This window comes from Crocodylus porosus, unplaced genomic scaffold, assembly GCF_001723895.1.
Source record: "Crocodylus porosus isolate Cpor-Errol unplaced genomic scaffold, CroPor_comp1, whole genome shotgun sequence".
In the NCBI taxonomy this organism is placed as follows: domain Eukaryota; kingdom Metazoa; phylum Chordata; order Crocodylia; family Crocodylidae; genus Crocodylus; species Crocodylus porosus.
This window is the reverse complement of record NW_017728910.1, coordinates 16,772,010-16,799,053: the sequence shown is the minus strand read 5'-3', so window position 1 is coordinate 16,799,053 and position 27,044 is coordinate 16,772,010. Positions and strand designations below refer to the sequence as shown.

Here is a 27,044-nt window from a genome sequence, read left to right as displayed (position 1 = left end):
ACTGTGTGGGTGTCTACACCACAGCCCCCCAGTTTCTTAATGAGAACGGGGTGAGAGACAGTGTCAAAAGCCTTCCAGAAGTCCAGGAAGACTATATCCACTGCTACCCCTGCATCTTGTGCCACTGCTTGTCCCCAGGGAATGCCTTTGCCATGTGCGCTCTGGAGCATGGCAGGTTACCCAGGGTTGGGTAGGGGAGATAGCACCAGCAACTCCGTTGGGCCCAGCAGACTTAACTGGGCTCCTGGGGGCCTTGAGGAGGTGTAGTTGTGGCAACCCTGCCACTCAGAACCTGGCTGCCAGCCAGAGTATGGCTCTGGCTGGCCAGGCTCTGGTTTTGGGTGGCACATACCGCCCCGTGTGTGCAATATGCTGCTTTTTTTTTTTCCATATGGGCTTTTCTTGATCCCAGGATCTCCAGTAAGTATTCATGAACTGATGTCAGAATGGAAGGAGGTCTCAGGTGGGGTACTACCCTATCCTGGCTTTATTGCTGTTTAACTTTCTTACTGGTGACTTGGACAAAGTGGGGAAAAAAGCTTACTGATCAAAATAAGGAGATGACACACAACTGGGAGAGACTGCATGAATTCTAGAGGATGGGATTACAAATTTAAAAGGATCTTGATAAATTCAAGAATGGGGACAGACAAAAAATTTAATTTAAGAAAACCAAGAGAAGAAAAAACAAATTCTCAGATGCACAATGGGTGATAACTGGTTTGGCAGAAGCACAGTCTAGACTGATTTAAAGGTGATAAGTCAGCAGTGTTGTCATGAGAAAATAAAAGAGAACAAGACACGGGACAGGCATCGGGGTGGGGGGAGAAGCAAGTAGTGCTATTCTATAGGATAACAGGTAGGTCTCAGAGGGAATATTGTTCAGCTTTAGGTGCTGCGTTTAATAAAGATGTAAGGAAAATTTGAATTTGTCCAAGTTAAGTAACAAAAGATGATAAAAGTGAAATGTCAGGAGAACTAGTTAAGTTCTGTTTAGAGACAAGGAAATTTACTGGGATGTGGGAGCACTTAGCAAATATTTGAAGAGCTACCAAAGAGAACAATTTTCTTTTCCTTTACTTGCCACAGAAGCAATAGATTTAAAATTTAGTAAAAGGAGATTTAATCAAATCAAGGTAGAGGGGGGAGTCCTAGCTATAAGAACAGTAGGACATTCTACATTACCTTTGGGAGATACTTGTTTCAGTAGACTGTCATCTGCATTGTGTTCTGTACCTTTTTTGCAGGGGGAGGGGGAGGTTACACAGTGAAATACAATGCATTTTTCATGGTATAAACAATACTGAGATCAATGACATTCTAGTATTCAGCAGAAGACAGTTAGAGCACCATTATGTCTTTGACAGTATACTTCCAGCCACTGCTGCCAATTTAAAGGGCAACTGGAGTTACAAAAAGATGTTAAAACCATTCATAAAGGGCCTTTTTTAGGTCAGTTACAAGAATTTGAAATTCTGCACTATATTAATGCAGTTTGTTAACAGTATTTTTCAGTAGCTCTGGCATAAGCAATTTAAAACTGTTTGCTAAACTAAGGATTCAAATTGTTCTCTGATGGACCACCAGATGCTAGCTCTGAATGATTACTGGACATTACATATGCACAATCTTATCTCTGCTTGCAAGACTCAACCTCTGGTTTCAAGGAGAAACTTTAGAGCTTGTGGTTACTTCAGTGCTGCATACATAGAGAAAACTGAGAAGCAGCATTTACTACACCAACCTGATTTTTCTTTTCCTGGCCACCCTGGCACAAGCCCTTTAAGATCTAGGGCAAATGTCTTTTGCCAGTAACTGATCCAAATCAGTTGGTGGGAAACTGAGAATGTCCCATTCAAACACTGACAACTGAATTTTTTTCCCTACAGAATTAGCACACCAGCTGAAACAACAACACCGAGAAAAAGATCCATTGTCAACAGAGAGCTTCACTTTCCAGTGTTCTCCATTGGGTACCCAAAAATTATCCAAATTTCATATTAAGACGACAGAATCATTTTTAAAAAGCAAATTTACAGAATTGCACTTAATGAGAAAAATATATAAACACAACAAATATAATATTGTAGTAATTCATTTTCTTAATAGAGTGTATGCCTAAAAGTTATGATTAATACTAACAAGCAGCAACTTTGATGGGTTGTCAACAGCATTTTAAGTTAGGATTTCAAAATGACAACATCATACAAGTACAGACCTACCAAATTCATGACTTTGTGATTTTTGCAGAAACTGGTATTTGGTAGGTCCCCCATGAAAAAGCCGGGGGGGGGGGGGAGGAAGAAAGGGAGCTGCAAACAGAGGTGAGAAGCCCTGGTGTCCTGAAGCAATGGTGGTGGGGAGGGAGAGAGAGTCTCACAATGGAGGTCAGGCCCCCCAGAAACCTCTGATTGGCAGAGAGGCCCCGGAAGTCCTGCCTCTCCACGGCCATCTGTCCATCTCCAGAGAGGAGCAGAAGCCTAACAATTCTCGATCTTTAATCTTCTAGAAACCAAATGAAAATGTCAGCTACCCAAGACAGCAAAGGGAAGAGGAAAAATAAGACCTACATTGTTTTAGGTTTATGGATCAAAGAGGGATTGCAGTTATCTTATTATCTATAAAAGACATTTTTCCCCTCTGAAATTCACAAAATCCAACATATATGTCTAAAATAAATACAAATAAAATCATTTTCAAAATGGACTCTTCAAATCTATTTTTAGACAATGTGGCTCCACCAGCAGATAAAAACTGCTTCCTACATGGACTGAATAAGCACCAAAGTTGTGTAGCTGGGGAGGGGAGAGAGAAGAAGGAAGGACATGGGCCCTAAATACTGAAGGTATTTTATACTTTAGTACAAAATACAATTTTTTGCTCCATTCACCCTTAACCAACATAGCTGTTTTAATATTACAAATCTCATTATCAACTGAATCTTGCAAGAGACTAAACAGGGGTACTGCTGCTGATCTCATCTGGAGTTCCTAAATCAGAAGCAAGTGTCAGCTTAAGAAACTCCTCAGTGGTTTAACACACAAGGGAAAAATGCAATAAAAACAATCTTTACAATTTTTCTATACAAATTTTTTTTAATCCAAACTCCATTCTGAGTAACTAGTTAAACTGAAACAACTTAAGTCAAAGTATATGAAGAATATTCATTATGGGGGGGGGGAGGGAAGGGGGAAGACAGAGAGAGAGCATTACATATTTCAGAAATAAAAATGTAGATTGGTACAGGGTGATGATGAAAAATCTCCTTTTGTTAAAGTACAGTAGATAATTTTACATGATTTGCATGCTGAGATGTTCGTATGGTAGGTGAGGGAAATGCTATAATAGTATTAATTAAGCCTGAAAGCCTAAAATAACTAAGTTCTGAAAGAGAAATACTTTGAAGAGTTGCCTGGATCTGATCTTAAAGAAATCTGTCAGCAGTATTAAGTTACTTAAAGGTGAGGAATTCCAGGAGGAACTCGCCTCTTATAACTGTGTTGTAGCTAGTGAAAGGGGGAGCCTTGGGGACAGGCAAGCAGAAAGAATGGCCCTGCATGGGAAGTTAAGCAAATGCCTTAAATGTTAGGTGACTTCTGCACTGTTTTCAAAGGCTCAGTTACAACAGTTCAAATCTCGTATCTTTTTATTGGCTTTTGGCGACTTGGGACTTAGGAAGAACATGCTTGTTAATATAGAGTAAAATAAAATATAAAAGGGGGCAGGATTGTGAACCCATAACTAAGAGCAAAAATAAACTTCCATTCTAAATCCTTGCTTTGTACCCTCTCTACCTTTCTATATGAATAACCAATTTGTTTGCAAATCTAAATGCTTGAAAAGAAGACACTAGAAGAATTTGCTCTGAGAATTTGGAAAGTGTGGATTAAAGATACTTATGCTATATTCCTTTGATTTTATTTTTTCTGGGCATCTCATGTCTTTGTCTGCCTACCTATTCTTATTTTTTAATAATTTTGGCAGAGCAGAATTTCAAGGTGATTTATTTCACATAGGAGAACAGTGGGTGAGTGAACAACAAAAAAAGTTAGTTAAGACTGCAGAAGAACCTTGAAAAGGCCCCAGAAGGCCCCAAATAAGTAAGGAATCCACAATGGGAGGTGGAGGTCAGGGCTGGCAAATACAAAACATCATTCATTAGAAGGAGTAATTTGGACATATTCTTTCACATTACTGAGTCCTAAAATAAATATAACCAATTAGGGAACACACAAATCTCAATGAGAGCTTCTGTTTATTAGGCAAAACAACCAAAAATACAGAAAAGTAGTTAGGCTGAATAAGAAATACAACAAAGCATAAATACCAAAAACCTCACAAAAGCCATTCTCACCAGGAATAGTGTGTTTGGACATAGACAGGGTCACTCACGACACAATTATCAAACAAGTACCACTTTGGATTTTTTTTCTCCTAACTATATAGCCGGTTCTAATTATATATATTTTAATTAGCTAGTGAAATTATATATATAATTAGGACCAGCTACATAGTTAAGAGAACTGTCAATGAAATTCTCGGCATTAAACACCCTTCTTCAGATGACACGATGTGATCTGAGGAAGACCATCGTATGCTTAAAAATCTGTCCATCACCTCTCCTAACCATACACTTGGTCCAAAATATAACAAAATGTTTACCTTGTCAGTTATCCCCAAAGGACACCATATGCATTGCATCTTCCATATAACTGGTAGCATAAAGGGGGCACTTAATGGAAGTGAAAGATGAAAATTCTGCCATGTTATAATTGATTGGTGGAACAGTCTGTCCTGGACAGCTTCAGCTCCTTCAAAAAGTAATTAGACATTTATTTGGATAGCAAAAAAAAGTTGGAACCAAAACATATAGTATATGGAATAATAATAATTCACACACACACACACACACACACACTGTACAAGAGTGAGAAATCCTCATACTCCAGGTGAGACTGAGGAGGAAGAAAACCCCCTCTTACTGAGATAGTTGAGTCATAATTATCCACTGTGGAATTTTTTACACCTTCTAATGAATCATCCAGCTTTGAGGATGGGCCAGTGGGATAGCAAACCAACTGGTTCACTTGCAGATTCAACAACTCTTATATGCGTGTGTCTAAAGAAATGTTATACTAGCTTTGGATCTGCTATTGTACTTTGTGCATCATGTACTCTATCAATCATCGCCGCCCCAAAAGTTATAAAGTCTGCAGTCCAGGACACCATAAATATTATACAAAATGATTCAGCTGTTTCTATATGATTTTATTATTGTACATGTATGTGCACTTGTATGAATGATCTTGTGTATTTTTATTGATCAAATTACACCATTTGTCATGAATGAATAAGTGTGGCCTACGGCTACTTTTTTTTCTTTTAGTAAAAAGAATGGTTGAATTACGGCTTTCTGCCTCTTGTCTATCAACACTTTAAAACATTTGGTTTTTAAAGCTTAATCTGAAACTTAAATTTCCTTGGTTTCCATTGTTTATAGAACATGCTTCAAAAAGGGCTTTGGGGTTGTTGTTTTTGGAATGGTTAGATTACTGATGTACTCTCAGCCTTAACTACATTTAAAAGTTTGTTTGTGACTCTAATTAGAATTTGTGACTGGAAATAAAAGCACTGAACAGGAGAGCTGCAAGTGTAAAGAGGTTTGGTTCTGCAAGATGTAGGTCCTTTGCTATCTTGTTCTGAGAACCTACCTTATATATGCATCAGTTCAACCTATCAGTATGCGATTCTTAAATACTCAGCACCAATATCACTGATCTTCTCAGCCTACAGCAATTTTTTTGCAATAAGACAGAGCATACTGGGTGCATCTACATGTGAAATTAATGCAATGTTATAAACTTAGGAGCAGTTTGCTTCAGAGCACACTGCTCCTGGATGCAGCATCTACACGTGCACCCAGGACAGCAGCATTTTGAGCCAGGGTAGAACAGCCCTGGGCTGGCAGCAGGTTCATGAAGTCAGCCCCAGGTAGCAGGCAGGCACTGTTCCACCCCAGCTCACAGCATTACTGTCTCAGCCACTGTCGACACGTCTGTTGCAGTACAGTAAACTACTCTGCCGTAAGATAGTACTGCCAGAGACTAGTTAAAAATTACTTTACTGCACCTTAATACTAGTGCTCATGTCGATGGTGACTTTACCATGGAGCTAATTAGTCAACTCTGCAGTAAAGTGCATGTGTAGATGTGCCCAGTGTGTGCTAATAAACATCATATAAAATGAAACTCTAGCCAGAGTAATGTCTTCTGCACTGAGTATAAGCAACAGAAGTAGCCAAATATTCTTAGGGTATAGAAAACCCTAACTATATTTCCTCCATTTTTTTTTCAAATGAGACAGATGCTCCGAAGACATTTGCTGTGGTATATTATACATCCATCACATACCTTAGCGCTGTCTGTAGACATTTTGCTGTTTGAGGTAGTGTCATTAAGGTACATCTTCCTAGAGTTTGGAATGGTGTTGACTCCAGTCTAATGAACACTGGACAGCATCTGGCAATCATGCCCCTGAGAGAGGCTAACTGATAAATTAGCAACTTCACTGCAGAAGGGCTGGCAACATCTAATTTTTAAAATTATCCTGCAAATGATAGCTAGCATGGACATAACGGGGGTGGGGGGGTGGGAAGCAACCATGAACAGGCAACTCCCGTTTATTTGACAAATGTTAGTAAGACATTAAGTACTAGCCAAAACAAAAACATAATTAAGTGTAAAAAAACCTTATCCAGGTTGCACAGCCCCTAATATGGATGTGCAGATGTCTGGCAAGAAATCTGGGATCACCAGTGATGACAAAATATAGCCACATGAGGCCCCAAATACATAAAGTATGTTTGCTACTATTCCAAGACTTTAATTTGTTGGCTATGGTGAACAAGTAGAGATCAAAACAATGCAATAAAGGGCTCTGTATTTGAAGCAAACTCAAGAACGGCTTCAAAGAGCAATTGCTCACCACTCACATACTAGGTGACCTGTTGACGCCCCAGGGAAATATGAATGATAATGTTTTAGGCAAATTAACAAGGATTCATGAACGTCCAATGAAGAGAGCTTGTTCAGTTTACTAGGAAGTTATCATTTGTATGAGTTTAGTTCTAATTGTCTTCCAACTCTGTTCCAGAGACAGCATTAAGAAATTAAAGACCACAGTACAAGAGTGCAGGATAAAAGAGCCACTGGAAACTATATTCAGAGCCTACAGTAACAAGCCATTTGCAGTGCAATAAAAAGGACCTGTACTGGATGCAGGTACATTGGAGATAATATTCTGGTATCCTATGGGTGGATCATTTTTCCCAAATCACTGCAAATATGAAAATGTTCATTCAGCATAAAATTAAGTGTGTGCACATTCACAGGCGCTGCAGGGTGCCAGTGGTAATATTTCTTCAAATTTAAAATGGGTAGTATCTCCTGTATTTTCTTTTGGAAATAGAGAGGAAAAAAAACAAAAAGTGTTGATTATTTTATTTTAAGGGGACAAAACAGGAAGGTCAGGAGGTACTTGGAGTTAGCTCAAGAAACCCTGTACCTTGGGAGCACTAACAGGCTAATCTGCACAGTAGTTGGACCTATTGTAGGAACACAGCATAAAATCCAGTGTTAAAGTGACCAACAGAGAATTAACAACACTGCCAGAGATGTAAAAATGAGGTAAATTCTGCTCACACTTAATGGATATAACCACACCATGATTACACAGTGGCATCCAAATCTAGAAGGTGGCCCAGAGTGTTTTCTTACATTCCAAACAAGAACAAAGTGATAAAATGCTACAAGTAAGAGCATAAAGCTGGACGTAACCTCTCCACCAAGTAAGCAACTGTTAGGCAGAGGGCTGAAAACAACGCTAAATTGCTTAAGCTTGTTACATCAAAGAGCTATAACACAAAGTCACAAAATGTGTCTAATGACATCCATTCCTATGCAACCCGTAACAGAACAATAAAACAGTAAAGATCAAAGTCAAGTTGAACCTACATAATAACTAACTTTGGGAAACTTCTACACTGGCAGTGTATGAAACAAGGGAATGATTATGATGAATGCAAACACTTTGGAAGTTAGAAAATAGAGACATTAGAAAAATAAGACCATAAATGGCACTATAAGGGGTATAGTCTGGCCACTGGAGCCAGCAAGCCCATGAAAGTTGGCCCTAACTAAATTACAGTTTGTCTTGTGAGATGCCAAGAGACTCCTGCGGCCAAGAACAATTCCAGCGGCTTGCAGATTTAACCACAAAGACAGTAGCCGCAGCCTGTGACTTCAGTGTAAAACATGACTAGAGCATGCCAAACTCATGAAATACAACTATATTGAGGCTTAAATTAGAAGTCTTCTGAGCCACCTGCACATAAGACAGGAATTCTCAGCTCAAGCAAATATTGATCTTCAAATAAATCTTCCTCACGAAAAGCCAGCACCTCCTCTGCTCCCAAACGGGTAGAAAGATTGGCAATGAAACCTTAACACGCGACTTTAAGTATTGCTACGAGAAGGACAAGAGTGAGCGGGGGACACAAATGCAAGTATTGGCCCCCGGGTGCCGGAGACCCATGGTACATCACTGAGCTGCTACCTCTCAAGCTGCTAAGAGCATTTAAGTGAAGGTATACATGAGATTAGTAAATTCTGGAGTTGTTTAGACCCTATAAGGGAAACTTGGGGCAAATCTGTATGTTCAGTTGCCCCTCTTTTACGTTACAAATCTACAATAAGGCAACAAGAAACCTTGTCCTGCTGCTATCAGGCAAGAGCCATGACTGTAGGATCATGAATCAGATCTCATCATACCTTACTGCTGGTACAATAAGGATCAGGCTACTACTGTTTCAGCAAGAAGCCAAATGCTCCCCACCCCTCCACCCTCCAGCTGGGAGCCCACTCACCTGACGGCGCTAGCAGCTACGGGGACACCACATGCAACTCCCCCATGCGCCCTCGCTGCTGGGAGACTGCAGTTGCTATGTGATCTCCCAGCCATGGGAGTACTCCAAACTCCCCTCACAGCTGGGAGGTCACAGCAGCTGCAGTCTCCAAGTTGCACAGGGCACCCACAGCTGGGAGCTCCCAGGTTCTGGGGTGCACCTGATTCCCTCTCTCCTCCACCCCTGCCCCCACCAGCTGGGAGCTCCAATCAACTGACAGGGTTCCCAGCCACAGGGGCCACTGGCCACACATCAATTAATGTCAGAACAGGAAGAAGCTACAAAATTATTCAACATATTTTTGTAACTTATTCCTCTTTTTATCACTCCATTACCTGGTTAATCATGCCTTAATGTAACTTGTAGATGGGGTATCAGTGAAACCACACTTTTCTCACAAGGAGCCGGGTAAGAAGCTTTCATTCACATCAATCGCATGGGTGGCTTTGCACACTACTCTACTAATACTTCCAACTAAAGTGATTCATGCACATTTGTGATTCATCAAGTTCTTCTTTCCCTGTGTGATAATAACTAACTTTTAAGTTACATACCCAAAGACTGAGTAATCTAAAAGCGGTAGGCCAGAAATAACCAGTGCAGCCATTTATGCCCACAAAATATACCCACAATATATTTTTTTTTAAATCCAACTCCCTAGAATGGCAAGGAACTTGCACACTAGGGATGAAATAAAATAAAATATCTTAATAATATGAGTCACTTTACATACAGTTCAGGAGTACCAGCACTTATAGTAGAAATCAGACAGCCACAAAGCACTGTTGGCTAAATTGTGTTCCCAAGTGACATCAGAACAAATCCAGAGCAGCTCCATTTGATTAACTGAAAGCAAGATTTGGCCCACTATGCAGTAGATTAGGGCTGTCCAATTGGCATCTACAAGCCACATGTGGCCTGTGAGGCTTATTGGCGCAACTGCTGAAGCTGCTGCTATAGTACAGCTCCAGAACCAAGGGAATAAATGCTACTGCCGCTTGTTGCCCCACCCTGTTGGCCACCAAGAAATTCAACATCTGGAGTCACTGTGCTGACTAAAATCAGCAGCAGGGAAAAGGGGGCAAGTGGCAGCTGTGTGCAGCCCTTGGGTTCAGCAGCCATGTACACCAGCTGCCACCTTGCAAGGAGCCCCAAAAACCAGATCCAGTCTGTGAGGTCAGATGAGTTCAACATGCCTGTAGTAGACAGAAAATAAAGCAGTAGATACTATAAGTTAATAGGAATAATATTAACATTCCTGAATAATGGCTAAAATGAACAGTAAAGAACCAGAAGATTATTATGCCCTTTACCACAAACTATGGCATGTGACACACCGTTTCCCAGAGGGGAGGCAGTACGAGTTGGATGGAGATGCTGGAGGACTATGTTTTCCTTTAAGAGAAGCCACAACGTATATAGACATTTGCTCTCCCAAGAAAAGCTCTCCCAGGAGTAATTTAACCTTGGTTGTTCTCAGGTTATTTGTCTCGTGGATCAGCCATTATACTCTGGGAGAAAGAATCTGAACATCTGTATGCAGTGACTCCCCCACAAGAAACTGAATGTCTGTATGAGGCCTCTGTATGCTACTGCTATTCTTTTAACACTTTCTTCATCCTTTCTTATGTGGCTTGTAGAACAAAAACAACTCTTCTGTTCTACATTACCTCTTCCTACTTTGTCAAAGGTTTTAAATCAAGTGAGCTTTAAGGGTGGTATCTGAATTCCTGGTCCTTTTAGCCTGGGAACTGCATGTAAGATACCATCCCAGTGACAAGACAAGACTCGTGATAGACATGGATATCATTTTGATAATTTTGGATTTGGACTTGGCATGACAATATTGCTTTAGTCTTTTCTCTGTATCTCAGAATAATTGATTAGATGACATATTAGAATTCCAATCACAGTTCTTAGAATTTTAAATCACATGCATACGTATATCACATATCAGTTGTCAGTTCTGTTACATTTGTAGGCCAGCAGAGACTGACAGTGGAAGAAAAGGAAGTTAGTCATTAGGCTTGATGTAGTGTTTTTCTCACGTCTATCAGGTTTAAAAAAGTATCTTTAATTTTCTACAATTTAGTTGCCTTTCTTTAAAGACAATTCAGTATTGTACTAATTCACTTGGGGGGGAGATTAGGCTACTGTTAATGACATAAAAGTTGATAAAACACAAAAACAAAACAAAAAAGTTCTCTGATAATTACGTGAAGGATTCTTTAACATCATAATTTTAGAATTCCTTTCTGCATAGCCTCCAAGGTAAGTAAGATGTGCATCTTAACTGCAACATCCAAATGAAAAAGAAACACAGAAAAGGAGTAAAATTAATCAGTAATCACAATAAACTTAATTTAATACAGATTAATAATACATTTTATCCACCTATGCAAGAGTTTTAATATTACCACTAAGCAGTGCATATATTTAGATGAAGATATGCGAGAGAAAGAATGTAAACATAAGGAGTAGGGACAGAAATTCTTATATAATAAAGGACTTAGTCCATCTGTCTGTCTGTAACACTCTTGCATCACTCTGGTTAGTAAAACAACCAGAGTGCAGAGCGCTGCCATGACGGTAGGGACAGAAGGGGTGGAGCAGGCAATGCTGGCCTTCCCCACCCTCCCCCAGGCCCTGCTGCTAGGAGGCAATGGAGCACTGCCATGATGGAAGGGATGGAGTAGGGGGGAGGGGCAAGGCCAGCAGCACTGGAGGCAGCAGCAATGCAGGGTGCTGGTGGAGAGGGATGGAGGGGCAAGCATGCCTCCCCCCCCCCACTCCTGGGAGGTAGCGATGCGGGATGGTGGGTGGTGGTGCTCCGTCCCTGGTATAAGGGATTGGAAATCAGTTGAAATCTGTAACACACCAGAAGTTCAGTGTACATAAAATAAAATTAAAATAGGTGAAACCAGTTTAAAATAAACCTGGATGGATGTAGTATCAGACTTCAACTGATTTAGGTTAAAACAGTTTATTGAACTTCTCTGTCCCAGATCCCCTCCAGAGCCCAGTTAACTCACAGTCCTCAGCATCCCCAGATGCTTTGCACCTCTCCCACAAACCCGCCCCTCCAGGATGGGCAGGCTAGCTTTGGCCCAAATTCTCATTTCCAGTGAGCAGGGAGGTGTGCTTCACAACCTCCTAGCTTCTAGCCTGGGCCACTGCAGGCATGTCTGCATTTCCAGAATCAAAAGTGAATGCCTGTTCACTTGCTTATCAGTTCAGTCTACACAGTTTAAACTAACCTGTGAAGATTACAACAATAATTCAGCCTCAGACTTTCTGACTGTCTATACTTAGTCAAGAAGTGCCATACTGGGTCAGACCAATGATCTATTTACCCAAATATCTCATCTCCAACAGTGGCAGGAATGGATTCTTCAGAGAGAGAGCATGGGAACAGGGTACATCTACAGTGATTTCTCCCCTGTCATACCCTCCCTGGCATCCACCATCATTGGTTTTAGGATATCCTAATTGTTCTACTTAATACCTATTAACCATCTATCATCCATGAATCTGTCCATTCCTTTTCTCAGCCTCGCTATGCTATCTGACTCTAAAACCTGTGATCATGAGTTCCACAAGTTAACTGTGCCATGCATAAAAATGTACTTTGTTAGTTTTAAAACCCATCTCCTGCATACCCCCTCAGTCTGTGATCCCTGCTTCTAGAATTCTGGGACTTGGTGAACAATAGTTCTATATATACTTTGCTCACATCCTTCATGATTTTATAGACCTCTTACCTTTCCCCATCAGCTTCATCCCTGAGATAAATATATAGCCTGAATTATAATCCGATTTTAGTGTTTCCTTTTAATTTCCAGTTTGTTAAAATACATAGATGAGATTCATTCCCTGCAAATCATACTGTGCTTAATGTTGGACAACCCCTCTGCAGGGTAAAAAATACTATGCTTTAACTTTTGCACATGATGAAAGGAGGTGTAAATGTTACAGGAAAGAAAATAATACAGTTCTAGAAACCATACAGATGTAGATGGTGTTCCTAATCCTCATCTCACGTTAATTTATTTCAACACAAGTGCAATTCACTTACAGCAGCGTAAGAGGACAAACAAGTTCAATGTTATTACATATTTACATGGCATTTTTCATTTTAAAAGACAAAGACCTGTGTACATTATACATATTACAAAACCAACAAAGTACAGATATATCGGGGTAAAAACCAGCACACCCACACAAAGTGTGCTGCATAACGGTAGGGGAAGAAAATTCTCTGTCCAAAACAACCTCCTACTTGCAACATGTTCACTAGTAGAGTTAAGTGATTAAATATCATATTTCTTCTCCCCACCAATTTTTTACTGTAAACATTATAAAATTATGCATATACAGATTACTTTCCCTTTGCTTTTATACACACATTATAGATATATATATCTATATAGATCTATCTAGATATATATATTATCTAATAGATATCTATCTAATAGATATATACACATACACACACACACACACACACACAATTATCTACATTAGATAGAGTACTGTACCTAGACAACAGTATCAAACAGAGACAAAACCATATGATAGGGATAAGGTTTATGTTATATATATTTTAATCAATTGCTCTTTGTTTCCTCTTTCCTTTCAATTGCATCTGACTTCGCTGCTGCCTTCAAGTAGTAGTGCATAGTCATTCAGTTTTTAAAAATGAATGCACTGATTGTTCATGCCTCTTGTATTTGCATTTCTCTAATATTCTAATAGGAACCTTGATGGCAGAAATGCTTGCAGATAAATTACTTTTTTTCAAGGAATACTAGAATATTAATGGGTAAATGTACATATTTGCACCAGAAATCAGAGTCTCAGAGGAATCATGTACAAATTACACAACAGAAACAAAACAATGTGATCTTTGCTCAGTTGAAAACCAAGAAATATGGCAAACCTTGAATAAGCTCAGTGAACAGTTTTGCAAACAATCTACGTTTGAAGATTCACTACTAAGGATCAGTGTTATGATTCACATCACCCAGCACCTGTCAGAAGGGGACACAACACCTGTTTTGTCTGCTTATGAATGCAAGGGAACTGTTCATAGTTTCAAAATATTTAAGGCAAGAAGGGACTATTAAATCGTCTAACCTGGTCTGTATCTCACAGACTATATATGCCCATTTAAGCATAAAGGCTCTAGTTAGACTAAAGCTTTTCAGTCATCAAGAAACCAGCTGTTTACCCCAGACAAAGATCAAGACAAGTTAAAATGCCACGAGTGCCCAAAGCCCTTACACTGGGCATGAACTGATGAGGTAAGATGCCCTACAATTGTAGAAGCCAGACCACATGCCACACTGCAAAATCCAAAAAAATGATTTCCCCTTGGGCCAGATCCTTTCCAAACCTAAATCAAGCACTCTGTATGACCTTGAGCAAAGGACAACAGCGAAAGGATACCAAATCCAGTGTTTTGACTCCAGCTGAAGCCAATTTTTGACACGTCAGAAGATGACATGTAGCCAGTTCCCTCTCAAGGAAAAGCCAACCGCACAGGTAGTTACTCAAATGACTCCTTTCCTACAAGATTGGATGTAGACGTAGGAGAGAGAGAGTTTTTGGGTGAAGCCAAGTTCAGGGATCTAAGGCATCTGGATTCCACGTCACACTTTGTTGTGGCAAAAAGAAATAGTTATGCCCTCGTAAAATGCAAAACGTGATTCCTCAGGATCACGTCAAGTGCAAGAAATTTCACAACAGGATGCTCTTTTCTGCCATGCAGATCTCCAAAAGTAGAGTCTGCTTTCTAAATTCTAATATTTATACGAAACAAATACAGAAACTAAAAATATCAGGTTTTATTGTTCAGTGAAAGGCTTTCATTATGAAACCCAGATGCAGATTCTTGATATTAACACAGCCATTTATCATTAGAAAACCACCGTGAATTATGATATTAGCAGTCAAAATATTTGTTCTGTAATACCCCTGCAAATACACATGCACACAAAAATCACACCTGTCATATTCTTTCTAATAATACTCTGTCTGAATCTGACATAGGGGGAAAAATAGAGGTCTTTAACAGCTGAGATAAGCAGAGCTGAGGCACTTTCCTTTCACTGGTACAAAATCCGACAGTCTTATTTATGAGTGGCTCCAGGACATAGTGTGAAACCAGCAGAGGCTGTTGTCATCAGCTTTCACTTATAATAGACTATCCCACATATTTTGGCAGCAACCGCAGAAACAATCAAGTTAGTATTTGGAGAAAACTAAACATTTCCCATTTGCATTCTTATGCGCCTTTTTTTAACCTTCAAACAACTTTAAAAGATAAATTTGAATCTGCATTTTACACAGCACCCAGATACCTCATCTCCAAAGTTGAGAAAAACATATGCTGTCAGCAAAGAACAAAATGATCTCCTTGATTCTAATACCTGTAATAGTAGCATGATAATAACCATGTGTGACAACTTCTCCCTCCTCTCAAAATAATTATGGCTCTCTACAATTCAGCATCTGGGTTACCAGATGTTACTGTCAAACACGTAAGCAATGGGCAGAAGCACCGCATAAACCTGGCCAGCCTCCAGAGTTTTTTTTGTCTGAATACCTCAGCAGATGCAGGTGGTTTCCAGGAGGCCAATATTTGGAACACCACACCATGCAAACCCAGTTAGATAAGCAAGTAAAAGAGCATCAGTGAATAACGCACTGTATCCAGAGGGGTTCATCATAATCACTTTAGTTTGACTGAGACTGACATTTCTACATCCGTTATTACTAGCTTATGTCAAAGGATTGCTAACAACTGATCTCAGACCAAAATAAAACAAACACAATTAATTCATTACTATACATTTCTAATAAACTGTACATCAAATGAAGGCACTTTACCACAGGTTAATATATGATTTGAAAATAAATGGTTTAATATTTGATAGCTGGATGAGACATTAGCTCTTTAAAACAAAGTAAAAACAAACAAACAACCCCAAAACAAAAAAACAAAATAAGTGCATACAGCAGAATTTAAGTGTTGTTAAGTCAAAGTAATTTATACTTTTAAGACATATACTTGTATCTTGGCACAAAACCTTTTTCATGAAGATGATTTTCATACAAAGTTTTCATAGCATATGCCACTAAACCGCTGCAATTTGAAATTAAATTACCTTCAATGAAGAAGGAATCCAACCCTTAACTGGACTTGTTGATCAAATTAAAAACAAACAAACCAAAAGACTAATTACTTGTAGGCCATGTGTCCCAGGCTAAGGAGAACATGCCTGTTTGCATTTTAGAAATAAAATGTTACTGAGTGGTAAATATTTAAAATATACATAATTAATATAAGAGCTAAGAAAAGTGAATGGGTTAAGGTATTGATTTTTATATGGGACTTCTCACAGTAATCTGTCAAAATATTTTGTTACAGAAAAGTTAAATTTTGAAAACTTTTAATGAAAAATAAATCACATTTGTAAACATTTCTTAAAAAAATAATTTCTTTGCAAGTGAAAGGGGGAAAAAAAGGATATTTAGCACTGGTGTGAAATAATAGTAAGAGGACAATAAATCTTCTACACTTTTACAGTTCTGCAGCCAGAGAGAAAACTAAAGCAAGTTTGTTAGCAAAAGATTGCATCCATTATTTAGGGGCTGATCTCAGAAAGACATCAGGTATATACTGGTGGAGGACTACAGATACATAATCAAGGCACAAATCATTAAGGACGTTATTACAGCAGCACCCGCTGGCACTACGACATTCAAGGCCTGTCAAATGTTTCTACTATCAACTTTTTTCATGGGTATAAACTTGGCTGCAGGAATTTACTCTAGGCTGAAACATGGCTTACAAGCTCCTGATCTTCAAGCAAATGACATAAAATATGTCCAACCATTTTTAACTGATGGAGGGAATGGCAGGGAGACAAGAGATGTGCTTTACTAGATTTTAGATACGTTTTGCGGTTTAATAAAACAGGTTTGGGTTTCTTTAAACAGAAAGAGCACCTTGCAAGCTTTAACTCCAAGCTAAGGAGTAAGTCTGTAGACTAAAGTCTAAAGAAAGAAGTAAAAATAATTATGGCTTGATGATCAGGGAAAATAATCACCCTGACTTCAGATCTGTGACAATTTGACACAAATTATGTAATTTTCCTAGAACATGTGCAGCAAACAGTTCTGCATTTAAATGACATAAGCAATGCCTGCAGTTACAGGTCCTAGCAAAATGAAGGGATTATTTCAGCAGCCATCAGCTATTCCAAATGAAAGCTGGGGGACCATGGTGCTGGGAAATGCATATCCATATGTAAGCTTCCTTCTCCAGCCCAGGTGTTCTGGGTTTCCACACAGTTTATTTTTTCATGGGTCAAAGTTGTGCCCACAGAAACAAAGCAATAAAACAAAAATGTGTGCAAAACAAGGAGACAAAAACAGATAAACCAAATCCTTCAGATCATTGTTCAGACCCTAAGAGGGGAACCCAGGCTCACCAACACCCTGCAGTCCCCCCTAGCCCCCCGATTCTTCCAAGCCTCTCCCCTCTGCAGGCCCTGCTAGCCCCCCCATCCCGCCCAACCCCTCCCCTTCCCCTGATTTTCCCTAGCTCAGGCTCCAAGCACCTAATTACCTAGTTAGACCAGGCAGCCATTTTTAACTCAATCTAACGCCACTGAACTTCTGTCTGTAATGTCTATACAAAGTTCATTTACCACTTACCAGCTGCAGATGGCCTTCCAGCCCTCTTGCCAACCAGGCTGAGAACTGGTGTTAACTGCAGCTGGTGTTTCAGGCTTTGAAGGCTGTACCCCCTTAAAAAAAATACAATTAAACACATTTCCTATCTCAATGTCAAAGACATTATAGCTTATATGCATGACATTCCAGATATCAACTAATTTAACTACTGAGATAGCTACTTCAGTCATTGCATACAACATTTAACAAACAAACACACACACGGAGATATAAAGGTTTATATATCAGTGGTGGTAAATACCTTTGTGTGCAATTTGGTTTACACGGTACCCAACTAACCCCAGCACAGGTTACTGTGTATAGGACAAAATCCGCTAAGATTTTCTAGGCACAAAGATTAGGTTGTATCCTGTATACTATGCTGCATCTCTAATCTTGCCCTGCTACAGATAACTTCCTACATAGGTACTGAGGTGCCTGCTACTTGTGGAGCAATAAGTAAGGAATCCAGCTGCAGGTTGCCAGGGTAACCAATGGGAGTCAGCTGACTGGAAGGGGCAGGGCCTGACTCCCATATAACCCCAGGCCGAGGCCAGGCAGGGAGTTCTCTGCCAGCAGTCAAGGGAGAAGGAGCTCTGCCAGAGCAAACAGTGAGGAGAAGCCTGACTGCACGAGCAGCTCCTGATTGCTGTTATGGGGTGGAGAATTCCCAGGTAGGGACTGAACGTTGTTTAGCCGGATGGCATAGATTTTATGTTATAGCCCAGGGGCTTGTGCTTTTGTGTTCGCTGTTTAGACCGGAGGACCGCGTGAGGCTATTAGGGGTTGGAAGAGGCCTCATAGGGGCTTCACGGTAGCGTGGGGACACCGGCGCCAGACAGGGCGCAGCGTTTTGAGTGCACTGACCCCGGCGCCAAGGAAGGGGCCAGGCACGGCTACAGCCCCCTAAGCCCCGAGGCTGAGAGAAGCCCCAGAGCAGAGGGAGTGACGATTGATGAGCCCCAGAGGGGGTGCAGTTGTGAGACAAGGCTACAGAAAGCCTGAGCGCCAGGAAGCGCAGAGAGCAAGGCTGAGCGAACAACGCCTGGTACATTACTGAGGTGAAGGCTGCGGTATAAGGGGAGAAAAGGAGCCACAGATAGCGCACCTTGGCATCGGGGCAGAAAATGGGCAGCCTCCTGCTTAACTAACATCCTCTACTTAAGCAAGGAACAACAAGGCATGGCAGGCGAGGAGGTGGATGGTTGGCCCATAACAGGTGGGCGGGGCCACTAGTGGACAGACCCCGAAGAGACGCACCTGTCACAGTATCCCATGTTAGTATATTTAGCAATCAATTATTTATACCCTATACTGTCCGTATTGATTCTTCATAGTACTGTTGTTGTGTTAAGGATGTCATGCTGTGCCATAAGTGGCCACGTCTGGTGGTCACACCTCAGGAGAAGCCAGGAAATGAGAAGACAAAAGATGTGTCTGGGAAACTGAGTTGGAGATCCAGAGTCAGGCAGAGCATGAGATTAGGAGGCCAGCCAGGCAAGGCATCCAGGAAATCCATCAGTCAGTAGAAGCACAATCCAAGAGTACAGCAGCCTAGGTACAAAGTTGCTCCTTGCTGCCCAGATACTTCCCCTTCTAAATCAGGGGCATAGATAGGAACAAGAAAGAGGCAAGCCAAGGCCCCAGCTTCAAGACCATGGAATGACCAAGGCCAAAAAGTGAAACAGTTACCAGATAAGGCTGAGATTTTCAACCAGGGTGCTATGTGCAAACCCCTACAGGATTCACAAAATAAACCCAGGGTTTTCAAACAGGAATCCATAGTATCAAAACCAGTCTGACTTCTTGTGGTCTTTCCGAGTTCGCTGCAACAAAGCAATTGCTCTAGTACTTCTCCATGGCTTGATAAAACAAGTGACAGCTAGAGCTGGCATTTTCAGAGGGCAACACGACTCTAACATAAGGTTTACTGAGCCTAAGTCATCTAAAAATCACTGAGTTAGGGAAAAGCATCCATGTCCCCGACCAACATTTCTCCTGCTTGAAGGTCTGCTTTTCCTTCATATAAGAAACTTAAGCTGACATTGCAGCAACCCGTTTCCTGGACCCTTTTAGAGGTTGCCCGTGTAGGAAAGTACTCTGGGCCATGTGGAGACCCTAGGGCTTAACCATCCTTTCCAGGGTCCTAGAACCACCAATTCTCTGGAAGTGCAGTTGTATTGGAGCTACAATGCTAGGGAGATAGCCCAGACTACCTAGAATGGCAAGGGCTCAAAGGGCTCCCTCCAATAAATCCCCATGAAATCTGGAGGGTTTCACCACATAGCCTAGTCCAGAGAGTGAGGGAAAACCTCCTTCCATCCTAGAGGAAATATCTCTAAAGGGGTTCTCACAGACATTTCATAAAGCGTAAACCAGCTGTAGAAAGGGTAATGTGGTCTTAAATACATTTATGAAAACAGGATCCAGTCAGACTAAATGTTATCTGAACACAGATTCTGTCCTTTTTTGGAGCCTGGTTTAACATTGAGTCATTGCAAAGTCAGGAGAAAATAAAATGAGACTTCATTTTATTTGTGAGATTTGCTCTACCCAAGGGAACCACAGATCATTGTTACTGCCGCAATTCGAACATGTTACAATTTCTGCAATGGCACTGCTGGCAAAGCTGCAAACACAAAATTAGATGAATCCAATCACAATGTGACAAAAGCATGCAAAACCAATTCACAAACTCATGACAAGGAGGCAGGTTGTTGTTATTATTATGATGTTTTTGAAAGGGTAACAAAAATCCCTTATTTTAACAGTACCTTAAAACTTGACAGTAGAGAGTTGTAAATTCAAAATAATGCCATCAAACTCCTTATATCATTGAGAATGGCCGTAAGACACCATTCTAAAGGAAATATCGTAGAGCCAAGTTTTGCTTAGACATCTGTTATTGTCTAGGACCAAATCTTCCATCCTACTACAATATAAACAGCAGTGAAAGGTAACTTCACATCCATCAGACTCCCAGTTTATAAGAGCTCTGTACAATACAGTGAAGGTAAATAAGATGTGGCAACTTCAAAATGTTAAAAACTGAAAACTTAAGTCCTTCATCAGGCAAAAAACTCACTGATTTTTTTAAAGAGCTTTGCTTGGTGAAGGGCTGCAGAATATAATCCTGGCTAAAAGTGACAAAAAAACATGGAGAAAGGCACGAATTCTTGTGGATGATAACTTTTACTGGGCCAGCTGCATAGTTGGGAGAGACGCAACCAAGTTTTTGGGTATCACAGTATCCTTCCTCAGGCCTCTGAAAGCCTGCCTATGTCTAACCCAACCACGCCATTGATCCAATAAAAGATATGACCCACAAGCACTCTTGCATCTCACCCATTTCATGGACCATCACGGAAACAACGTAACCCCAACACCACCAACACATGGAACAATTCTAGAAGGTGCAAAAACTAGAAAACAACAGTTATTACAATTAATTTGGGATCAGACCTCTGACACACTTCAACATAAATTTCCTGTTCAGTCAAACCTATTTACTAGAGTAAGGAATTACCTCAATGTGAGTAAGGATGAAGCTACTCTGATGGCCTTTTGTTAGTCTGAAGTAACCTTACTATAATGAGAACCACAGTATGCTATATCCATACCTTCATCCCAAAAAGGCTTTGTGCTACAGTGCATGGAAAACACCTGTGACTGAAAATTAATCACTCCCTCATCAGAACAAGACAACTAATTAAAGTGAACATCAAGCTTATGTGATTAGAAAGAATATCCTATCCAGCTGAACCGGATGCAGACTTTTGGTAGGTAGAATATAAACTTGGTCAAGAAATCAGCCGATATTTCTATTTAAAAATCAACGAAACACACACACACACACCCCTCTCAAGATTCTGGTTTTGTCTCACCATAAGCCAGCACTTCAGTACCACTAATATGCCTAGTGCCACGGTATCTTATCAGTTGAGTGCGGGATCAGAAGAAAGGTCACTGGGCACTGAGAAACCAATACCATTTCCTTCAGCATTACAAGTTTTCTCAATAATTTTCATCAGAGTAGCGACTTGGTTCAGGCCTGCTTAATTTATGGCATTACAAGTCCAGCTGTTCACTTCATTAAAGAAGAAAAAGCATCTTAAACATTAAAGGCCTCATCTTCCCTACTGGAATCATATTAAGCTCTAGTCTCCTGTTGTCCAAATGCCATTCCAAGAGAAACAATTATTTTACAGGGATTGCAATGACTCTTATACGTGTCATAAAGAATCCAAAAAAACTGAAATATACACCAACTGTATCAGACTCCTCAGCCATATCATTTTCATGCACGCACCAGTCTAAATCACTACATTCTCTGTTTTCAAAATGCTGAATGCTTTTCATTCATCATCACTGGCAGTCCCTCGCAGTCGAGGATGATTGTCTTCCATGATTGTTATGATCTGTGGGTTCAAAGATGACTGGCAAGACTGATCTGGGATTGACAGATTCTGCTGCAACTCAGGCATGTGTTTCCATGCAGGGTAGGTGGCTCTGGATTCTTGATTCAGTCCACAGCATGTCATTTCTGCTGCTCCCACTTCTATGTCTCTTGCTGTCATACTAAGGTTTCAAGTACTGAGATCCTTGTAGTAGACTTTCTCCATTTGGGGTGGTCCTAGGGAATCTTCTCCCATGAGTTGATGTCAATTTTGCATTTTTTATGTTGGCCTTGAGCACAGAGGCAGAAAAGGATCTTGGAGTCACTACTGATTCCAAGATGAACATGGGCCACCAATGTGGGGACTCAGTCAGGAAGGCTAACTGCACCTTTTCATGAATCCATATATGTATCACGAGCAGGTCCAAGGAGGTGATCCTCCCCCTCTACGCGACATTGGTTAGGCTGCAGTTGGACTATTGCATCCAGTTCTGGGCACCGCACTTCAGGGGGGATGTGGACAGCATGGAGAAGGTCCAGAGGAGGGCCACTGGCATGATCAGGGGACAGCAGGGCAGGCCCTACGAGGAGAGGCTATGGGGCCTGAACCTGTTCAGCCTACACAAAAGAAGGCTGAAAGGGGATCTGGTGGCAGCCTATAAACTTGCTAAGGGGGACCAGCAGGCAATGGGAGAGTCCCTGTTCCCCCGAGCTCTACCGGGGGTAACAAGGAACAACAACCATAAGTTGATTGAGAGTCAATTCAGGCTAGATATCAGGAAACACTATTTCACAGCTAGGGCGGCTAGGAGCTGGAACCAACTTCCAAGGGAAGTGGTGCTCACACCTACCCTGGGGGTCTTCAAAAGGAGGCTAGATAGCCACCTAGCCAGGTTCATTTGACCCCAGCATCCTTTCTTGCTCAAGGCAGGGGAATCGAACTTGATGATCTGCTTAGGTCCCTTCCTACCCTACCAACTATGAAACATCCTTGGAGGTGCTTTCTCTGTCCTCCGAGCATACACGTTGACTGGGCTGGGAGAATAACACTTGCTTTGGGAATCTGGAGTCACACATCTGGATGACATGCTTGGCCCAGCAAAGTTCATGTTAGATGATTATTGCCTCAGTGCTCATTGTGTTTGCTTGTGAGACAACAGCAATGTCGGTGCATCTATCTTCCTACTGGATTTGAAGAATCTTCTGCAGGCAGCATTGATGGTACTTTTCCAACAACTTGAGGTCTCAACTCTGTACAGCTAGGTGGGAATCACAACTGCTTGATAAATCATTAGCTTTTATTTTGGATCTGAGGTTGTGATTTTTGAACACCCATTTCCAGCAGGCATCTGTAGGCTACACTTCATCAGTGAAGCAGAGTAGGGCCAGGGGCCCCAAAGAATTCGCACCAGCAGGTCTGTCCCATGAGGAATAGGCCTCATTATCCTCACAGAATCAGAAAGCAATGTTTACCGTGTTCTCGCCTGCCATGTCTTGATGTAATCTATAAATATCAGGAAGTGTTCTCCTTGCTGAGAGTTCACTTCAAGGATATTAGGCCTGCTCCTCCTGCAGCTCCAACCTGCCCTTACACTCCAGCCAAACATTAACCAGATGTTCAGATCTCACCAGAAATCTATCAGTTGTTAATGGGTGTTCTACTTCTCTTCTGTTCTTTTTCTTGGCTTAGAATGTTCTCAGCATCGCTTCTGGATGAAGGGGATGGAGTGGACTCAGAGAAATGTCTGGACATCACTAAAGTAAAAGGCAACTGCAGCAACCAAAGAACAGCACAGCCCAGGTAAGTATTTGGCAGTCCCCAAAGTCCCGGGATGCTATGCATTTTCTTTATCACAGGAATAGATTCCTTTCCCTGAGGGCTGGGGGGGACGATCCTTGTCTGTTCCTATCTGTGAGGCTGTGCCCAAATTAAATCAAAGAAAAAAAAAACTAACCGCAGCTAGGCAATGTCATTGCCTTCCCCAGCAGTCCACTATTATAGATACAGCTTGGGGTTCCTCCCCCTTACTCAACAAGGTCCTGATCAATTAGTCAGCATTCTTTCTATTATATAACATCAACTCAAGTACAAAAGAAAAAAAGAAACAACCTTCTGTCATGCTGAGTGGCTTGCAGTTGCTTTGTCCTTTCCGGCACTCTTGTATCCGCTTATTGGAGAAAGCTGATGAGGGTATCCTCCATAGTCAAAGCTCCTCTGAGTTCTGGGACTGAGATCTGCTCTTCTCCTCTTCCCCAGGGTTCACACAGCTGGGACTTCAGACTAAGTTAGTGGAACTTGCCTACTTCCTCCATCTGCCTTTCTTTCCCCTCTGGCATGGCCACTCCACCGAAAATTGGTGTTCCTGCACCCGATGTTCTATCTGGAAGGGCTGAAAACTGATAAGGCAGTGTTCTGGCAGCCGTGGCATTCCCAGAATAGGTGCCATTTCCTGTAGGTCCGGTAAGTTTCCCAGGTTTTTCTTCTTGTTCTCTGAAGCGGTGGAGGAAGCCTCTTCACATGCTTGCCCATTTGAGGCGACACTGACAAAGAAATCCAATGTCAACTTTCTCCAAGAGATGCCTTCCAAGGTATGAGAAATATTTAATGTTCTCCAAAGTCTCACCATGAATCTGAATTACCAGAGCTGGGTACTGCTCATTAAGAGTTTGTTGATAGAGTTTCTGAATGTTAAGCACAAGTCCCATTTTTTTGTATGCCTCAGTAAAGATGCTGATAATTACCTGAAGGTCTACTTCTGAGTGAGCACATGCTACAGCATCATCAGCATACTGGAGATTGAGGCTAGGGTGGTATAAAATGCTGAATTATTTTGACTTATATTCAACCATTTGAAGAACTTTAAATGCATTAGCATTTAAGTGCGACACCACAACTTCCAACTCCATTTTGATTACAGGAATTCAATTCAATTAAATTGCCATGTTCCAAATAGAAACCCATAGTTGTATTATTGACAATGTAGTAACAATATCTATATCTTGATATTTATACTATTAAAATTACTGCATAGTCATGCATGACGCAAGGATTTCTTAAGGTAAAATCTTTTATTATCCAAACTATGCAGCTGGTTTACAGTTAGATTTTCATCGGGTCAGACCAGGAGTAGCCAATACAGCACAGTTAAACAAACAAAACAAAAAAAACACACAAACACACATGCACACAATTTTAAGTGGGGGAAGAAATTACAAGGGGTAGCAGACAAATAAATTAGCCTCATGGCCACAACATCAGTCTAACACTACTATGCATACAGAAAAGCTTTCCAATAAACAGTTATTTTACTGTAACGTTTGTAAATTGTTCACGATATTGTTATATCGATGCTAAACATACAACTGGACAAAGCACATGGATAAGAACAACAAGAATAGGTTCTAAAACATTTAATATCACTCACCAACATCAAAGCCAAGTTGTAAGGGTTTGGGGAACATAGTTTGACACCTACAAATGTATCAAAAGGTAGGCATATTTTTATAGGTTAAGTCAAAGAGTTTGTCTCATTTTGCTACAATGAGCTTTACATGTTTTAGAGATATCCCAAATCACAGTAACACAGTTCATTGTGCATTAAGACCAAATTTTGAAAAGACTCAATAACTATGACTGTAGACAATTTTTTAAAAGTAGTTACGCCATTTAGATGCCTAGAGAGTTGCATGTTGGATCCTGAGCTCTTTTGAGAACCTGATTAACTGTCATAAAGGGGAGCTACAAAGGATTGATTACTATTTCCAACTGACTGGTCACTTCTGACTAAATTGAAAGAGACTTATTAGGAAATTGATCCTATTCCTCAACTCTTGTTGTTACAAAAACATGAGATGACCTGCAAACCACTCCAGTTATATTTCATAATGTACCAAAAGAAAAAGTGGAGTTTATGCAAAAGAGCTAACACCTAATGGTGATATTTCCAAAGACTTAAATAGAAGCTGGGTGCCTCCAGGGCCAGAATGGGTCTTTTCTTCACTTTCAGATTGGACGATGCTGCTGAAGCTTCAGGGGACTTGTTTAAAAGACCCCAACGTGGAAGAGAATCCCCCAGCCCTTTCATGCTTAGTCACATCCAGTCCCCTCCACTTCCTCTATCCCCTAACTGCTATGATTGCTTTCTCTGCTGTCTGGGGGTGAAGGGATCTACAGAGCTGCTGCTGCCCACTCCAGCTGGGCTGTACATGACTGGATTCACCTAGGGCAGTGACAGCAGGAGTGGCTTCCCACGCTTATTCCTGGAGGGACTGAGCAGTATGGAGGAACCCAGATCCTCCCCACTGCTGCTGCTGCTGCTGCTGCTATTCATTCAGTCCATCTCCTCTGCAGCCTGGCTGGAGCAAGCAAGAGCAGCGCTGAAGAGCAGCTCTAAAACTAGAGGAGAAGGAGGGGGGGAGAAGGGCTAAAGGGAGGCATGGGAGAAATAGAAGGAGGGGAGAGAGAGGGGGGGGGGGGAAATATGCCTCTGAGCATGAAGGGAGAAGGTAGGGGTGCTCACCTGCTTTGGGGACTTTAAGAAGTGCCCAAAGGCTCCCATATCATCGTCTGCCTGCACCAGTGGGTTAGGGGGTTCCGGAGGGAAGAGCCTGGAAACAAGGGTACAGCCATCCATGTAGCTTCACTACCCCTTTTTACCAAATCCTGGATCCACCCTTGGGTCTCTCACGTTACTTGTGCCAGAAAAAAAAAAATCTCTCGTTTAGAGGGAGGAAAAAGAATACAGCAGTCTGATCAAGGCTGAAATAAGAGTTATGACTTGGGGGTGCCAGGGGGAGGGGGGAAATGAAGGGCGTTGAGAGACCAACCTTATCTATGTGTATGAGCAAAAAAAGGGACAATAAAGAACCTGGGTATCTGCTGATTATACAAGCATAAGCAATACATACAAGCACAGCTCCACAAAGCTTTTAAGTAGATGACCT

The 27,044-nt window shown here is 41.2% G+C and overlaps 1 protein-coding gene and 1 long non-coding RNA gene across 3 annotated transcripts in view; one reads left to right on the top strand and one right to left on the bottom strand.

Moving 5' to 3' along the window:
- LOC109308450 overlaps positions 1 to 23,860 on the top strand; it is a 72,930-nt gene extending 49,070 nt beyond the window's left edge. The window contains exon 2 of the long non-coding RNA XR_002100621.1: positions 23,791 to 23,860. This is a non-coding gene — a long non-coding RNA (uncharacterized LOC109308450). The remainder of the gene's footprint in view (positions 1 to 23,790) is intronic.
- The window catches only part of NAALADL2 (N-acetylated alpha-linked acidic dipeptidase like 2), a 1,056,665-nt gene that overhangs the window by 552,996 nt on the left and 476,625 nt on the right, over positions 1 to 27,044 (bottom strand). The gene's annotated exons all lie outside the window — the stretch shown is intronic.